The following is a 19,060-nucleotide window of genomic DNA, read 5'->3' on the forward strand; positions in this document are numbered from 1 at the left end:
TGATAGAACATTCTCCTCCGCCACACAAATCTCATCACAAATTTAGTTAGAAGAATTCGACAAAATAGCATCTACCCCAATGAAATCAATATAGTGAATTGGCGCAACACTCATATCGAAGGCTTTATCCTCGAGGCTCTTATCAAGCTACTGGTGTGTAAAACTCTCATTAGCAAAATTGTCAATAGTATCCGAGAGATTTAACTTTTCTAATGACTCCTCTTTGTCGGGATAGGTGTCCCAATCTACGACAAAACCATTTTCACGGTCACAAGACAAAGAACCTTTCACCCGATCTTCGTAGTTGATATCGCCATCATAGGTTGGTGAAGAATCCTAATCCACGAATCCTTGTGAAGGATCTTCAACATCATCATGCTCAACATTCATGAACATCTCCATGCTTGAACTCCTCATTAATGAACTCAGATTCCTAGAACTCCTCATCAATTGATTCACCCTCCTCCTCCACATAATATGGATTCGGTTGATGGATTTGAGGATCGCGAATAACGTTCAAGTTGGCTTATCGCGGACTCCCCACATCAAAACATGCCTTCCTCTGTTGAGATCGTGCCCTACTACAGGTAACCACGTCATCCTCATCCACAAAACGTGGAGTTGGTTGATGGTGACGAACGTTAAGACCCCCCATGTTGTCCAATTGGTTAGTGAGGGTCTCTATTTGTCCACTCATAGCCTCCAATTGCTCCTCTATGCGTTGCCAATTGTTAGTTCTTGTGTTGGCTTAATTCGGTTCCCAAATACAGAGGCTATTGTCCACAGGCTCAAACACTGATATAGAATGCTCAGCATCCAATCTCCACCGTTCATAATGTGGATTCATGAGTCATGAATGTCCTTGCAAAGTTTCAGCTCAATCGGAACACAAACACTCATCGATCGAAGCTGTTGATTAAGGATTGACTAAATATCTTGCTAGGTTGTCCGGACATCAATTCTAACAAGCATGTTTTTGCTTGCTCGCAAGGACCTCTCCAGAAATGCACTTACCTTGTTCGGACACCCCGTACCTGTAACAGTTTTAAATGATTTCAAACTATGTTCTAGGTCTAGGGATACACCTCTATAGAAAGAGAGGTACGGATTTTCATCCCCAGCGAGTTCGTCAGAGGATGTACTAAGAGATATCCTATGTGGTGAGCATTAAATTGAATCTCTTAGAGTTTCAGTTATTCCTTTGATAAATCTACCGTTGAGAAGTTTATCGGAAGGGTCTAGTAAAGGAGAATCATGCTGAAAAAGATTGTGAGTAAGGAGACGAGTTGTAGGCTTGTCGATCTTACAGAGCCAAGGTCTTACAAAGGGCTGTAAGTGTTCCTAGTGTCTGTAATCTATGGATAATCTTTTGATAGTGATTTTCTGGGTTTGGCTGCCCCATAGAGGTTTTACTTTTAGATCGGTTTCTAAAAGGTTTCCTCTTTGTAACCAAAATATCTGTGTCTGCCTCTTTATGCTTTATATATTTTAGTGATTGAATTGTTTATTGCTTCATAGTATTAATTCCGCATAAATTGTGATAAACAAGTTTTTGGAGTCGTTAAGCGTTTTTTCACCAATGAGTCGCCGATTGATTCTTCATCTCAGCCGCCTCTCTAGGCACTTTCTTTTTGTCGGACCTTTCTATCTTTTCTTTAATAAGGAGCTCTTCGGGTTGCAAGCAAACTTGGAAGTCCGGGGTTTTGAGCTTGACGTCTACTTCCCGTGGAATAATATGAGCTTGTGTCGTAGGAAACTTCCTCTAAACTTCGTTAATGTCTGCACAACGGTTGCCCCTCCTCATTCATGAAAAGTAACTTGGGGTCTGATACCAACTGATACAGCGTGACTTCGTGAGATGCAAGAATAATAGCAAGAAGAAGAGATAAATACTCCTAAGATCTTGACACGATCGAAGAATCTAAGAAATATTTTCTAAACGCTAGATACTCTCTAGGGTTTGAAGGAAAATATTGAAGAAACTCAGGTCTGAATAATCTTATTGATAAAAATTAAATAATAATTAGTTCACTTTTTCCGTTCGGATGAGTCTCAGATGAAGTTGCAGACAAAACCCTTTTTATGAAATCATTAGCTTTCTAGTCTACATCATCCTTCCTAGGTTGGAGATAATTTGTCCTTGAATTCACATCCTCATTATTGAAGTCTGCAGGGGTAAGTTCCACCCGTTTCACCCTACATCATATTTTCAATACATTTTCATTCAATCTTGTCCTTAACTCCATAGAATTCAACGTAGACTTAATGTCTGCTAAGGAGATGGTATCTCTTTTGCTGTACAACATTGAATTGATGAAATTATCAAAGAAATCACTTAGCGAACATGGCAAAATCAGGGGTTGATCCTCATCATCACTTTAATATCAATATTTTCATATCTAAAATAATTCTATTGAAAAGATCAAGATGATCACAAATAGGCATATATTTCTTCATCTTAAAGAGTGTATGATCATTGCTTCAAATACAACCCGTTAGTGAGGAACTCATTCATGTACAAGCTCTTCAGCTTATTCCATAGTCTAGCCAAGGCTGGCTTGATACATTTTGAGGTGTAAGATGACAAGTTTAAGATAGACATTTTCCTTAATTGAAATATTAATTAAACAATATTTATTTTAATATTAATATTATATTTTTATTTAAAAATCATTCTTCTCACTTTTTTGGATGCAAAATTACTGATTACGTTTTTTATTCAAGTTTTTCTAATATTCCTCTTTTCAATTGATAATATAACTAATCCATTTAATCTTTCTTGCAGCATTGTTAATCTCAGGTATGATTTTGTCAATTTTAATTTTTAACACTTTCAAAATTGTTATGTTACATATTTGAACATGATTATCATTATTTTCAATGTCATATTTTTGTTGTATTATTTCATAGTTTTCTAACTATTTTTGATGAATTTCTTGTTGATTTATGAGTTTTTCACCTAAATTATCCTTTATTATGTTTTGTTCATTGCTTTTAACAAATTTATTTATCGCTCCTTTTTGAGATTCAATTAATTTTTCTAATTCTATTTTTTTTCACATTTAAATGCATATTTTATAGTATGCATTTATAATTTAAAATATTTACAAATTAAAGATAAAAAATTTGCTATAAAATAATATATTATGACTAGATTAAAATAAATTTAAAAATAGACAATAAAGACCTGATTTGTCGAAGGCATAATTTCGAATTCACTTTAATCTTTAGGGAAATTATATCTAAAATCCTTAGGTAAACGCGCTTTTTTAAAAAACTCCATGGGTATTTTTTTTTGAAAATTTAGTCCCTGGGTAACTCGAAACTACTAAAAAACTCCCTACCGTCAATTTTTGTTAACTTTCGTTAGTGTACTCAAAACTCACCGTTTTATCTGATTAAAATATTATTTTTTTATTAATTTAATTTAAAAAATTCAATCTTAAAAAAAAAAAAAAAAAAAAAAAAAAAAAAAAAAAATTTGAAGGGTGGCCAGGGGTGGCACCGCCACCCCTGGCCACCCCCCCCCCCCCAACCCCTATGGGTTGGCCGCAAGCCACCCCAGGGGTGGGCGAACCACCCCTGGGGTGGCTTGCGGCCACCCCCAGGTGAGGAACAGCTCGATATGTCGAGGGTTTCTAAAGTAGAGGGAAGGCCATCCTTAAAAAGGGAATTAAATGAACAAGCACGGATTTCTAACACTTGAAGACAGCAATTGGAGTCTATTATTCCCTCTCGTTGGGAAAATCCATCAATAACGAGCATTTGCATTCCGGTTGGCAATTCCTTAAACTGTATCTCATTACAATTGCTTAGTTGCATTTCACAAATAGCAGGAGTCTTTGGGAGTGGAGCCACCAGCCCCTGACAATTATAAATCTGAAGTTTGGTTAAAGAAGGAAGATGGACGGGCAATCCTCCTTTTAACTTTGGGCAATCCTCGATATAAAGCTCTTCTAGTTGAGAAAAAGCTACACCTCCATTTTCAGCACCAAAAAAAACCCATTCCTCCCACTTTGCCATACGCTCGAATTTTAGAACTTTCAAGGCACCAAATGAGTTAACTGAAGAAGAACCGCCGCTGCCACAAAACTCAGAACCCACTTTCCACCCATGGGGTGGCTCGAGCCACCCCATGGGTGGTTTGGGGTGGCCCGCAGGCCACCCCAAACCACCTGGGGGTGGCCGCAAGCCACCCAGGGGTGGTTCGCCCACCCCTGGGGTGGCTTGCGGCCACCCCATAGGGGTTGGAGGGGTGGTGGTTCAATTTTTATTTATTTATTTTTTTTAAAATTGAATTTTTTAAATTAAATTAATAAAAAAATAATATTTTAATCAGATAAAACGGTGAGTTTTGAATAGACTAACGGAAGTTAACAAAAATTGACGGTAGGGAGTTTTCTAGTAGTTTCGAGTTACCCAGGGCCTAAATTTCCAAAAAAAAATACCCAGAGAGTTTTTTAAAAAAGCGCGTTTACCTAAGGATTTTAGATATAATTTCCCTAATCTTTATGATAGGATTATCTAACACTTTCAACTTGTACCAGGAAAGGCAAATTAGTTATAAATTTATTGACCTTAATTGTAAAAATATTTCATGAAATCAAATAAAAAATCAGAATAAATAAAATAAAGCGATTCACATGCCCTAAATAATTTCTTTTTTAATAGTATTTTACGAGAGTACTTTCATGGAACAACTCGTCAAGTAGTTGTGACATTGACATTTTCGCGTTCCTCATGGTTAATTAAATTAATCAACTCTTGTTAGAGAATATTAAATAATAGGGGTCTCAATCCGGTCCCTTTTTTCGGTTTTCGGCCAAAACCGGAGATTGAAACCAGGGTACTCCGGTTCTTGATTTTGAGAAACCGGAACCGGGAACCGGGTCCCAGTTACCGGCCGGTTCCGATTTGTACCCGGTCCGGTAACCAATTTTTTAAGAAAATTGATTGATGATGAGAAAAATTCAAGATTCAATTGCAAAACAAAAATTAAACTACTTTCTACCCATTAATTTTTATTTCCACCACAAACACAAACAATATAACATGATAAAACTAAAACTTAAGGGAATTTAGAGCTAAAATTTATCAATAAGCTATCTGTTTGTTATAGCTTCAATCAAACACGGACATCAAAGAAGCCAATTTTTGGCCAAGCCCACAGCTCAACTTAACAAAATAAGCAACAATCGGCAAACCCACAACTTAATTTAGCAAAATAAGCAACAATCGGCCAAACCCACAACTCAACTTAGCAAAATAAGCAACAATCGGCCAAACCCACAACTTAATTTAGCAAAATAAGCAACAATCGACCAAACCCACAACTCAACTTAGCAAAATAAGCAACAATTGGCCAAACCCACAAATTAATTTAGCAAAATAAGCAACAATTGGCCAGAAAGAATAAATTTTCACACTGTTTCTCAGCAACCAAATAAATCTCTAATTGGCGAGATGCACTGATGGTGGCAAAATCTCCAAGTCTCTCGCACTGGCTCACTGGAATTTGCAAAAGGCTTCATGTGTGATGCACTGATTGTGTCGGAAGTGAAAGAGAGAGTGGCATTGAGTCATTGATTGGCGAAAGAGAGAGAGGCGTGAAGGGGGGAGAGAAAGAGAAAGAGAGAGGCGGAAGAGTGACTTTAGAGAAAGAGAGGCGTGAAGTAATTAACCTAAACCTAAAATAAAAAACAAAAGTTAAATATATATATATTAATATATATATATAAAATATATTAAAATATATTATTTTATATATATATGCACCCGGTTCCGGTTTCCCGGTTTTTACCGGGTGCCAAAAACCGGGACCGGAACCGGGGTCCCCAGTTTTTGGTTTTTTTGCAACCAAAACCGAAACCGGGTTCTCGGTTTCCCGGTTTCCCGATTCGGGTTTTGATTTTCCAGTCATTTTTGACACCTCTATTAAATAAGACTATAAAGGAATATTAACTACTTGATGTTACCCAATCACATACAAACACGTGCGACTGTGCTTGCCCGAGTGATCAAGGAAAGTATTATTACTTTATATTGTTTGGGAAAACCTAAACCACGGAGAAAGTCAACACACATGTATGGTAGCATATGCTTTATGCACCAAGCAGATGCCATGGACATAAGTCATGCAGATTGCATGCATGTGGCTTTCAGATCCATCTTGCATGCGGGTTTGGTACATGAATGTCTTAAATATGTATCCATGCATGTTCAAAATTCACTTCTATAATAACATACGACAAATGCTCTGATTCTCAATCACTCTCTTCATTTTTCTATTTTATAACATTCAAAATCGCACTACGCAAAGCATGTTTTAAAAGTCGTTTAAGTGAGTAGAGCAGTATTATTAAACCTCAACAATCCCTCCTTCAACATGACGTTTCTGTGACTCAAACCCATGACCCTGGCTCTGATACCATTTATTGGATCGGGCCTTTGACCATCTCATCTAAAACTCAATTGATGTCCAGTGAAGAAAGTCAAAGCCTTTTATGGCATTCGAAATCACACATAGCAAGCTTAAAGGCATGTTCTAAGAATTGTACAAGTGAGAAGAGCGGCATTATTGAATCTAAACACCCTCAATCATGCTGCAGTCTCAACAGTGGTCTGTCATTGGCATCATATGTTTATCTCTCGCAAATTTTCATGCCAGTGGAGTGTTTTCCCTTAGCTGATAAAATCACAAGTCTGCTAGGGCAGCCAAAAGTTGCTTTCCAAAACATACTTTTGAAGAGAGAGAGAGAAAGAGGGAAGCCAAAAAGGCCCCAAATAGTTGAAAGTTCATTGAAAAATCCATCCCTACTTTTATTCTGTTCACATGAGGCCAGAGGCCAAGTTTGGAGTTTCTACCTACTCATACCCTACCAATAAATTAATTTTTCTTTGTGGACTCACAATTACATGTTTCACTGTCTTATATGTTTTCTGCAATCTATAAGTTTATTGCCTATTAGTGTGCACCTTCCCAGAAGTGTCTGGTCTTGAAAATGACATTAACGAGTGGGTGCATATTGGAAAGATTTAAGGCCATTCGTTGATTACAAGGTTTATGTGGAACTGAATTTTGGGATAGCCTACACATGCACTTTGTCCATGTGTTCACCGTTAAATATATAATAACGACATTTAAGATACTTACATAGTGCATTGACCTACAATCACCTCAAGACTATCTTTATCTCATGGCTCATTTCATTCACTGAAATGCGTATTTCATTAAAAAAAATGAAATAGTTATTATTGAGAATAGAGGAGTGTAATGAAATAATTATTCATATATCCTTAGTTCTGTAATAACAAACATACTTTAACTAGAATTGAATCAAAATTACTAAAAATTTCATATATATATATACCAAAATGTTAATATCATTAAAATAGACCCTAAATAGTTCAAAACCATTCAAAATAGGCCATAAAAAAAGGCAAAAGATAGTCCCAAAAGGCTCATGCCTAAAAAGTACTTATACGGTGCAGTTTGGGTTTCAATAATCGCTAACCGCCTAGGGCAGTTGCGATTGTGGCTAGGGGCAATAACCGCTAACCGTAACCGGTTGTACACTACCCCTAGCTTCATGTGCTAAGAGAGAAAACTCATGTTTTTGTGCTTTCCATTGCTTCTCTCTTAGAGTCTTTGTCGTAAACCACAACCTTTCATCAACAAGAATAGAATCCTATCGAAGTTTCTGTAAAAGAGATCAAATCAAAAAAAATTTCAGAGGTTCTAGGAGAACTACTGCGGTAGCGGACAAGCGAGTCATTTGTCTAGTACAAGGGTATGTCAACTACAAAAGTTTTGTAAGTGTAAACAACAAAAATATATTGTTGTACACTTGGTGCAACATAGCGCAATAGGTGGCAAAGACAAAGTATTACAAGACTCACAACTCTTCCAAAACCAAGAATAAATCAAGTATTTGAGGTAAAATAGATAGAAAACCACCCCTTTAAGTGTTTCTTATTGAAAACCAATGAATAATAAACAAAAGATACGGCCAAGGCTAGTTATAACAAGTATTGTGATGCCCTGAAATTTCAAAACCGACAAGAAATAGAACCATTTGAAAAATAACTGTTTTTATAATGCTACTATCACTTGCAATTGTTTTAAAACCCTATTTATTTGAGAGACAACAAAAAATACAACCTTTAGCTTTTGGCCGAAAGTTTGATGGGAGACCTCCGAACGTTCGACCTTAACCTCTAACACGAACGATCAAGGTTGGACCATACCAAAAGTTCGACCTGCAAACCTAGAACTGTTGGGTAATAATACACCGAACGTTCGATGGCAATCTGAAAAGCAATTTTAACCAATTATCCACTTTCTCGGCCTTTGGCATGCCTCACCCCTACTCCATACTTCATATCTCACCCCTACACCACATCAACCCTAATCATTGAGTGAGAAAGAGATTTTAGAGAGAGAATGAGGAGATTTTGAAGTTGTTTGCTATCATTAAGGTAAACCCCTCTTACCTAAGTTGGCTTTCATATTATTCTTGTGATTTTCATGTTTCTTACAAAGTTTTAGAGTGTCATGATGAGTTTGTGCTATTATTCTCCTTAAAAAGCAAAAAGGCTTTCAAATGTTTTGAAACACCTATTGTTTTCTTAGTCTTGCAAGTTATTATAGTTTGCTATGTTTTTATGAAACTAAAAGAGCCTAGGATGAGATTTATTGCATAATGATTTGAATATAGAAGCCTTGCATGCATTTTGGCACTATGATGGAACGTTTTCTACACTCTAACCGAATGTTTAACCTCAAGTGTGAACGTTCAACCAAAAGCTAGAACGTTCGAACATTGTCCATAATTTGTAGTCCTTTGAATATTCCTTTAAATGCCACCAAATTTATTTCCTTATGATGTCGACATCACAAGATATAACATTTTTATTGAGACTGATTTGATCGAAAATTGCTCTACAACAACAATATACTGGTCTACTTTAGTACACATGTCTTTCCTGTTAGTTCTTGTGTTGGCTTAATTTAGTTCTAAAATGCAGAAGCTACTGTTCATCAGCTCAAACATTGATATAGAATGCTCTGAATCCAATCTCCACCGTTCATAATGTAGATTCATGTGTTATGAACATCCTTGCAAAATTTTAGCTCAATCGGACCACAAACGCCCATCGATCGGAGCTATTAATCAAGGCTGGACAGCATTTCCAAAATGTTGTTTCACCCATTGCATGCCCTGTCCGGACAGGCCTACCCCAGGTCCGGACTGCATTTCCAGAAATTCTATTTTTGCACCTCAAGGCCCTGTCCGGACAGCCTATTAACCTGTCCGGACACCCCGTAAGTTTTAGGCCCAAAAACGTGATTTTAAGCGGGTTCGGTCTAGGGTTTTGTCGGGTGTATATATACATCATTATAGAAGAGAAAGACACGGATTTTCACCCCTAGAGAGTTCGTCGAAGGTTGTGCTAAGAGAGATCATATGTGGTGAGCGTTAAATTGAATCTCTTAGAGTTTTAGTTATTCCTTTGATAAATCTACGGTTGAGAAGTCTATCGGAAGAGTCCGGTAAAGGAGAATCACGTTGAAGAAGATTGTGAGCAAGGAGACGAGTTATAGGCTTGTCGATCTTACAGAGCCAAGGTCTTACAAAGGATTGTAGGTGTTCCTAGTGTCTGTAATCTCTGGATAATCTTTTGATAGTGATTTCCTGGGTTTGGCTACCCGGAGAGGTTTTACTTTTAGATCGGTTTCTAAAAGGTTTCCTCTTCATAACCAAAATATCTGTGTCTGCCTCTTTATTGCTTTATATATTTTGGGTGATTGAATTGTTTATTGCTTCATAGTATTAATTCCGCATAAATTGTGATAAAGAAGTTTTTGAAGTCGGCATAGCGTTTTTCATTTCCTTTCTTATCTTTTCTTTTTCATTATTATTATTACGATTCTTTACTACTCTTTACCAAGAAAATTATTCAAAACACTTATCATATTGAATTAACTTAATATAAGACAAGTTACAGAGACCTTTAATACACCATAGAATTAGTGGCGGTCTGCCTTTTACATACAACCAAAGGAAACCTTTTTTTTTTTTTTTTTTTGGTTGACATGTTTGCGAGAATTCGAATTAGTGACATTCGCTTTATGAGGCGTGATTTTCAGTCGATTAAGCTACTTCTTATGGACAGCCAAAGAAAACTTGACGATGATTACAATCCTCGAAGATTTAATGAAACAGACATGAGACAACAATAGAATACGATAGAGCAGTCCAACAAGCACGACACGACAAGACCGACGTATTACTGATGATTTTGATGATGAGTTCATGATCATGATGTCCGCAGTGGTTTCCCGGCAAGAAATGCCTTAAACAGCGCGAATGATCTCTGAGGATAAATGCATTTTTGTTCGGTGTTGTTTTAAAAAAAGTAATTAATCACTCTTTGGAGTGCACAAAAGAACCAATTAATCCATGCCATTAGAAAAATTGACAGAATTCATTAATAAAATATATAGGGGTGGCCAACTACCCAAATGGTGAAAATTTTATTTTTATGAGGGGGTGGCGTAAGCACCCCCAATGGCCATGAGGTGGTTTGTTCACCTCTTTTTTTATTTTATTTTTATTTTTTTGACATGTCCACACAAGGAAAAAGGGATGGGGATTCGAAGTAGTGACCTCCGCTTTATGAAGCGCGGTTCATAGCCGATTGAGCTATCCATTGGGGACTTCTTTTGACCGGTATGATTAGTGTTGATGTCACACATTAATTGATTCCGCCAATTTTTCTAACGGCAAGCACTAATTTGTTCCTTTTTACTTACCGTAAATAGTGGTTAATCACTTGTTTTTAAAAAAATCATAAAGCAATTTGTCAAAACCCTAGACTATAAGGACCAGAAAAGCATTTATTTTAATAAAATATGTTCTTTTCAAATGCTAAGAACACATGAAACACGTCACTTTTAAAACTGACTTGTAATTAAATTTCTTCCTTTATATTTTATTTTATTTTACAAACAAATTTATAAGAAATTTATGTCCATGTGAAAACATATTCACCTGCTTTCCTTCAAACCAAGGCCTATAAGGCACAGTTGCATTCAGTCCCAACAACTTTGCTAATTGATTTACCAGTTTCCGAGTCTTAGTAAATGGGAGAACTGCATCTTGATCTCCACCGTCACATTTCATCAAAATCACATACATCAAAAATCACAAATTGATCTTTACAATTACAACTTAACCTTTAAAATCGTGTGTTTTTTTAACGCTTTTTCCTACCCGTGATTAAAACACGCAAATTTTCTTACTTTTTCAAATCATAATTTTTTTTTTAAATACACTCTCACACGATACATTTTTTGCAATTTAATTTGAAAATCAAACTTTTGGTCTACAAAATTAATCTCAAAGCCAAACACACTTGAAGATCATAAAGAGCTTATTCTATATGATACCTGTACACCAACGCCCTAATGCCTGACTTGACAAGTGTGCCCACCACATAAATTGTAGGTATCTCTCTATCTCGATCATCATACTTTAGAACCCTGAAATGAAAATGGTGAAACAAAGTGCCTAAAGATTTCTGATGTCACCTTTACCAAAGTGTCGATCTAAGATCTTTAACAAAGATAACGCAGAGCTTATTTATTGGTACCCGTAACATTTTTTGTTATTAACTGTTTTGATCATCTTCAATGAATAAGCTTCACATCATCTTAGTACTCATCTCTTCGTAAAAAATTTAGTACTCCTAGCATTTCTTTTATTATTATTACTTGGTGCATAAAGTCCATTGCTTGACTCCAACAAGCCGGGCATGGAGAGCCTGCTGAACATCTTTCCTGTTCAAATACTTGGCTAGAGTTACTTCTGGACATACATCTTCATTTTCTTAAGCTTGCTGTAAGCATAGAGAAAAAGAAAAGGAAAAAAGTCATATGAAATATACTGGTATAAATGCAAAATCATTTAATGTAATTACATCGATTTACAATAAGCTCTGTGTGGTATGTAAAAACAACAAATGCAAACAACTTTAGTCTAATTTTTTAACAAAAACCGTCAAATACCACATTAGCGCAAATTAGATTATGACACATATTACCTATAACTATGTAAGACATGTTTGTTATTTGACGGTTACTATCAAAGATTTAGATGGAAGTGTATGCAGTGACCTATTTTACATACCACGAGGAGCTTTCAGAACATTTATACGGCAGAAACTTATCGCAAATTGATATAACTACGGAGACTGATTTTACATTTTTTTTCGTACTCATTGAGAGAGGGTAAACTTTTACCTGTTCACCAAGAGCATTTTGTTGTGAATGAAGAGATAACAAAGCTTGAATTCTTGAGCTTATGGGTTCATAAAGGGTCGCCATTTGTGACTGGTTTTCTAAACCATGGTCATTACTAAGGACATTGTACCTATCGACTGTGTTATTAAGTTCTTTTGAAAGTTGGATTACTACAGAATACAAGCAGGAGAAAGAGATTTTGTTATGATGGCCTCTCTAAAGATCTCAGAACCATTACAAACTTTAGTGAGAAGTTCATAAAGACCATCAGATATCAAGCCATGAGACCAGTAATACTCGTCCACTGAATTCAAATCTGTGTTTAATTCCAGAAGAGGATTCCCAATCTGCAATTGTACCATTTAAGAAAATAAATTTAGAAAAAAAAAAAAGAAGTTTGAAGTTTTGATGGAAGTCGTATTTCCAGGCTCTACTCACAGATATCCCCTTCAAGTTGATCTTGACCTTGGACTGAACAATGAGTTGTGCAAGTTGTGGCACATGGTGACCTATACACAAAATAAGACCATGAGTTTTGTTATATAATACATCTCAAGTCTTATGAAATACAACTACATTTTTATTTACGCCTCAAAACTTTAAAAAGTCACATCAAGGCCTCCATACTACCACCCTGCATAAGATTAGATACTTTTGCATTTTCCTCCCCAAAAAAACCGTTAAAGTTATTAAGAAATTACCATTAAAAAAATTAAATGCTAATCATCAATTAAATAATCACTAGATACTTTTGCATCATAGTAGAATTATTTATATGGTCTTCATTGAGAGGAAACGGGAAATTTACCTCCATAGCTTTCTCCTCCAATAAAAAAGTCTCTCTTTTGGTATTCAGGAAATTTAGCAAACCAGCCTTGCAGGAATATGAGACTGTCTCGTGCTTCAGAAAAGTAGGCCCAATGTCAGTTTCAAAATTGTGTGCATAAAAAAAAAATAATAAAAAAAAAAAATTAAAGTGGAAGAGCATAAACCTGTAATCTCATCGTTCACATAGTTGTAAAATGATTTATTAGCAGAGAGAAAAACCAACTCCTGCTGGTGACTCCAGGTACAACATATTTGCTTCTATAACAAAGAGGGATTAACAAGTAAATAATGGCTCTATGTTCTCTTATCATTCATCTATAATATTTTTTTGGATGTTAACCATTGTTCTTCTACATATATAATTAAGACTCTGTTTATTTTGACGTCAAATGTTTTCTTTTGGAAAATAGTTTTAACTGTGATTTTGGCCGAAAACATTTTTCAGCATTTGACATGTACAGAAATCAATGACGGTGGGCAATAACCAGTGACCTCCGACAACGACCAAAAAGGGCCAGTGACTTTCGGCAAACCCCAGAGAACTCTGATAGCAAATTATGCCGAATTCTGGTTGCGGCGTTTCAAGGCAGCTAATGGTGGATTCCGACCAACGGAGAAAAATGAACTGAGAGAGAGGTATAATGCGTGGTGGAAAGAGATGTTTAAACTCAAAAATAGTTTACGGTTTTAAAAAATAGAAACTATTTTACAAAAATTTTAAAAAAATATTCCTTGGCCAATCAAAAATGTTTTCAGTCGTACCAACACCGAAAAATAGGAAAAATGTTTTTGCAAAAAATATTTTACGTCGAAACAGATGGAGCCTAAGTAAATAAATCTAGCTACAAACTGTTGCACTTCCTAACAAAGTAAAACAGGACATCATTGCCACATTACTTTGTTTAATTTGGTAAAATAATGCTCATGGCAGAGCGAGGTGGTGTGGTTCTCACACAAAAAGGCAACATTTAGACGTTGGAAAGACCTTTATTCCAACTATACTCATTCCTGAGTAGATTGTCTCCACTTGGTTTAAAGGGGCCATGCTCAAGGAAAGCTCCAGCTCCAACAGATGAACAACCAAGCCCTACAAAATGAGAAAATGCAAGACCAAAAAGAAGTAAAAATGTTGAGGAAATGTAAAAGCAAGTTTAGAGTTCATTGAGTGAGACAGGAAATGCAAGTTAAAGGAACAAATTAAATTACCTCCATTTAACCAAAGAACATGAAGCTTTGAAGCAGGCTGTGCTTCAGCTTCAACAAAGTAGTAGAAAAGAGCTCTCTGCTGCTTTTCATCTACAGTAATGTAGCCTGCGAATTGTTGGAAAACAACTTTTGGCGCTGCCCTGGCAGACTTGTGATCTTATCAGCTATGGGAAAACACTCCACAGGCATGAAAATTTGCAAGAGAGATACACATATGATGCCAATGACAGACCACTGTTGAGGCTGCAGCATGATTGAGGGAAATGAAGAGAGTATGGAGATGAAGAGAGTGATCGAGAATGGGATGGAAAGACTTTGATGGTGCTCCTTCTTATAGAGGCCCCAGTCTTCTATATGAAGTAAATTTTGAACATGCATGGATGCTTAAAGAGAAATGCAGTAATTCTTTACCAATTACTGCATGATATCTATTAAGGATATAAATCCTTTTGATTAATGAGGATTTGATTTGTGAATATTTTTTTATTTGATTTGTTATTAATTACGTTTAATTCAAGGGATTTGTTTTGTACTTGAAATTATGTTAAAGCTATGTAAATAGAGCTATATTCTCAAATCATACATAAGGAAATATATAGCCTATTAAGGCTTTAATGTATGAATGTAGGCTATATGTCGAACCATTTTAATTTCTGTGTATTTTTCTTTCTTTTATTTTATATTATTCCACTTTATATTTATCTTATTATATGTTTCTATAATGCCAAGTTGGATCTTAAAGCCACATGCAATCGTGCATGACATGTGTCCATGGAATCTACTTGGTGCATAAAGCATATGCATGCTACCATGTGTGTTGATTTTCTCCCAAACAATATAAAGTAAAGAAAATGGTAAGTATTCTCTTGGTATTAGGTATATATTATTTTTTTAAAACCAAGTAAGAGAAATAAGATAAAGTAACAATACTTTCCTTGATCACACGGGCAAGGACAGTAGCACATGTTTGCATGTCATTGGGTAACATCAAGTAGTTAATATTCCTTTACACTCTTATTTAATATTCTCTATTAAAGATTAATGACTCAAATTAAGTTCAACTCTATCAAGAGTTGATTAATTTAATTAACTATGAGGTCAACGAAAATGTCAATGCCCCAACGACTTGACAAGGTTGTTGAATGCATGAAAATACTTTTGTAAACTAGGTTAATAGGTTATTAATCATTAACCGCTGGTTAACCGCCTAGACAGTTAATGGTGGCAGTTAATAAATTTTACTAACCGTCTAAACAGTTACGATTAGCGATTTTAGCCAATAACTACTAACTGTAACTGTTTTTTCACCTCTATAAATCACTTTATTTTATTTATCAGCAGGAATTTCCATATATAGGGAGAATTGACCAAGAGACCTTCTCCCGACGAAAGTCTTTCTTGGGGATTTTGGGTGTCATATTACGTATATTGTGCAGGTTCATTTTTTTTATTAATTATTCTTGGGCAAGATCTATTTGTGTGGCTCAGTATTTTTTAGATGATTACTTACCAGAAAAAGTGTTTTTGGTATAATGGTTTTTTTCTATTTCCTAGACTTCATGAAGGTTTCTTTGATGTCTATGTCATATTTGTGACAATACAACTTATTAATTTCCATTTGTGTTATATGAGTAATGCTATACATTATTTACATTATCAAAGTCTAAAAAAAAATAATAATTAATTTATATGCACTAAATGCTATAGGAAACCAAGCCATGCACATAGAGGTGATGAGAGTGAGGTTTTGGGTTTTTTGACCCTTTGGGTTTTGAGTAGTTTTCTCAATACTATTATGTGTACTCCATCTTTTGAAAGTCAATTTCCTCTTAGTCCTCTCCTCCTGTGGATATATATTTATTAAGTCGAAACCACGTAAAATTTTGGTGCTCCTGTATCATTGTTTTTTTTAAAAAAAAATTCTGACTTTTTCTCCTTCCTTGGGGATATGCACTAAATGCTATAGGAAATCAAGCCACATAGACTTTGGGGTAGGGGTAAAAAGGCAAGCGGTTATTAACTGACGGCTAACCACACTAACCGCTTTTGAAGGGGGTTAGGAAAAACTGTTTACCACTAAATGCTAACCGTTAACGGCATATATGTATATATATACATAAAATGACTTCGTTTTTGTGTTTAAATATATATAAAAATGTACAGAAACCTAGAAATGATGTCGTATGTAGTAGGGTATTATAGTATTACCATAAAAATAACTTTGGTTTTTTTTCTTAATTTTTTTAAATTTTTTCTTTTAAAAGGCAGTTAGCAACTATTACGGTTATTAACCACAAACAGTGGGTTAACTGCATAGCGGTTTTTACTAACCGCCTAAGTGGTTAGGGTTAATGGTTTTAGCTAATAACCACTAATCGTAACCGCATTTTCACCCATATTTTGAGGAGATGTGGGTGATGAGAGTGAGGTTTTGGGTTTCTTGACTCTTTGGGTTTTGAGTAGTTTTCTCCGTACTACTTTGTGTCCTCCATCTATTGATAGACAATTTCCTCTTAGTTCTCTCCACCTATGGATATATGCTTGTTAAGTTAAACCATGTTGAATTTTGGTGTCCTATATCATTGGGTTTTTTTTATTATTATTATTCTGACTTTTTCTCCTTCCTTGGGGATTTTAAAATTATTTTGTCACAACAAATTGGTATCACAGCTCGAGTCTTTTATTTTGTGATGGCTAGTGCAAAATTTGAAGTAGATAAGATTGATAGTCAGAATAGTTTCAGCCTTTGGTACATCAAGATGCATCCTTTGTTTTTACAACAAGGCTTGGTGAAAATTTTGGATGACGAGGTGCCATCCCCATCATCAACGAAGGAAATTGTCGAACTTGAAGAAAAAGCCCAAAATGCAATTTTATTGTCTCTTTCAGAAGGAGTTTTAAGGAAAGTCGCCCGATAAAGAAACGGTTGCTAGACTGAGGGCCGGCTTCACCATTAGGCTGATTAGGCAATCCTATAAGGCCTCCAATTTAATAAGGCTCCTGTTAATGAATATTAATAAAGATTTTTTTACCATGAAGGAATATTTAAAGCCTTAATTACATAAATATTATTTAATTAAGTCCCATAAATATGATAAATAAGTAATCAAAAAGGTATTAATATCATTTGATTTTCTTATAAATTTAAATCTCTCCAATATTTGGAAATAAGGTTTAAAAAATGGGTAAATATATTATAAATCCCTAAGTCAACGTGCCAAAACTGTAAAATCCCTAATTTTTTTCTTCGAATTTTTACTCCCTAGGTCAATCGAAAACACAAATTAACCCCTACCGTTACATTTTTTCCAAATATTTAACACCCGTCAGTCCCAACTAAATGCACCGTTTTGCCAAGTCAACATATTAATTTTTTATTAATTTAATTTAAAAATTAAATCTATAAAAAAAAAAAAATGAAGGGGTGGCCGGAAAGCCATACCTAACCCCTATGGGTGGCTTGCTATAGAGCTCGCCAAGCGGCTCAATGGAGAAATCATCAGCGCTGATTCTGTTCAGGTTTAGAAAGAGTTTGTTTTCAAAAATTTTATTTGTTCCCTGTTTGGTTGTTTGTTTGTGGAGAAAATGGGGGAGAAAAGAAAGAAAGTATAGGAAATTGATAATGTTAGTTCTTGGTTGGCTTAATTCAGTTTCAAAATGCAGAGGCTACTGTTCACGGGCTCAAACACTGATATAGAATGCTCAGAATCCAATCTTCACCATTCATAATGTAGATGCATGTGTTATGAACGTCGCTACAAAATTTCAGTTCAATCGGACCACAAACGCCCATCGATCGGAGCTGTTGATCAAGATTGGACAGCATTTCCAGAATGCTGTTTCACCCATGTCCGGACATTCCTTCCCCGGGTCCAGACCTCATTTCCAGAAACTCAAATTTTGCTCCGCAAAGCCGTGTCCGGACAGCCCATTAACATGTCCGGACACCCCATAAGTTTTAGGCCCAAAAACATGATTTTAAGTGGGTTAGGTCTAGGGTTTTGTCGGGGGTATATATACATCATTATAGAAGAGAGAAGTACGGATTTTTACCCCCAGAGAGTTCGTCGGAGGCTGTGCTAAGAGAGATCATATGTGGTGAGCGTTAAATTGAATCTCTTAGAATTTTAGTTATTCCTTTGATAAATCTACGGTTGAGAAGTCTATCGGAAGGGTCCGGTAAAGGAGAATCACGTTGAAACAGATTGTGAGCAAGGAGACGAGTTGTAGGCTTGTCGATCTTACAGAGCCAAGGTCTTGCAAAGGGTTGTAAGTGTTCCTAGTGTCTGTAATCTCTAGATAATCTTTTGATAGTAATTTTCTGGGTTTGGCTGCCCCGGAAGGGTTTTACTTTTAGATCGGTTTCTAAAAGGTTTTCTCTTCATAACCAAAATATTTGTGTCTGCTTCTTTATTGCGTTATATATTTTTGGTGATTGAATTATTTATTGCTTCATAGTATTAATTCCGCATAAATTGTAGTAAACAAGTTTTTGGAGTCAGCATAGCGTATTTCAATTGGTATCAAAGCGGGTTCACTTCGTGAAGGATTAAACTCCTGAGTGTAGATCATTGACTTCCTTTTGCCATGAATACCTCTCAGTTTAGTTTCATTAATTCTGATGATGAGATTGATGTTCAAGAGTTGTATAATGATTTTAAAGTAGTGTTCAAAGCCTATAACAAGGTTTCCAGTAAACTTAAAGATGCTATGCATGATAAA

The 19,060-nt window shown here is 35.6% G+C and overlaps 1 pseudogene; it reads right to left on the bottom strand.

Annotated features, from left to right (window-relative positions):
• Nucleotides 1-147: 147 nt before the first annotated feature.
• Nucleotides 148-14,590, bottom strand: LOC132162264 (serine carboxypeptidase-like 45; annotated as a pseudogene).
• Nucleotides 14,591-19,060: the final 4,470 nt, after the last annotated feature.

Source organism: Corylus avellana, chromosome 10, assembly GCF_965113065.1.
Source record: "Corylus avellana chromosome 10, dhCorAvel1.hap1.2, whole genome shotgun sequence".
Taxonomy (NCBI): Eukaryota; Viridiplantae; Streptophyta; class Magnoliopsida; order Fagales; family Betulaceae; genus Corylus; species Corylus avellana.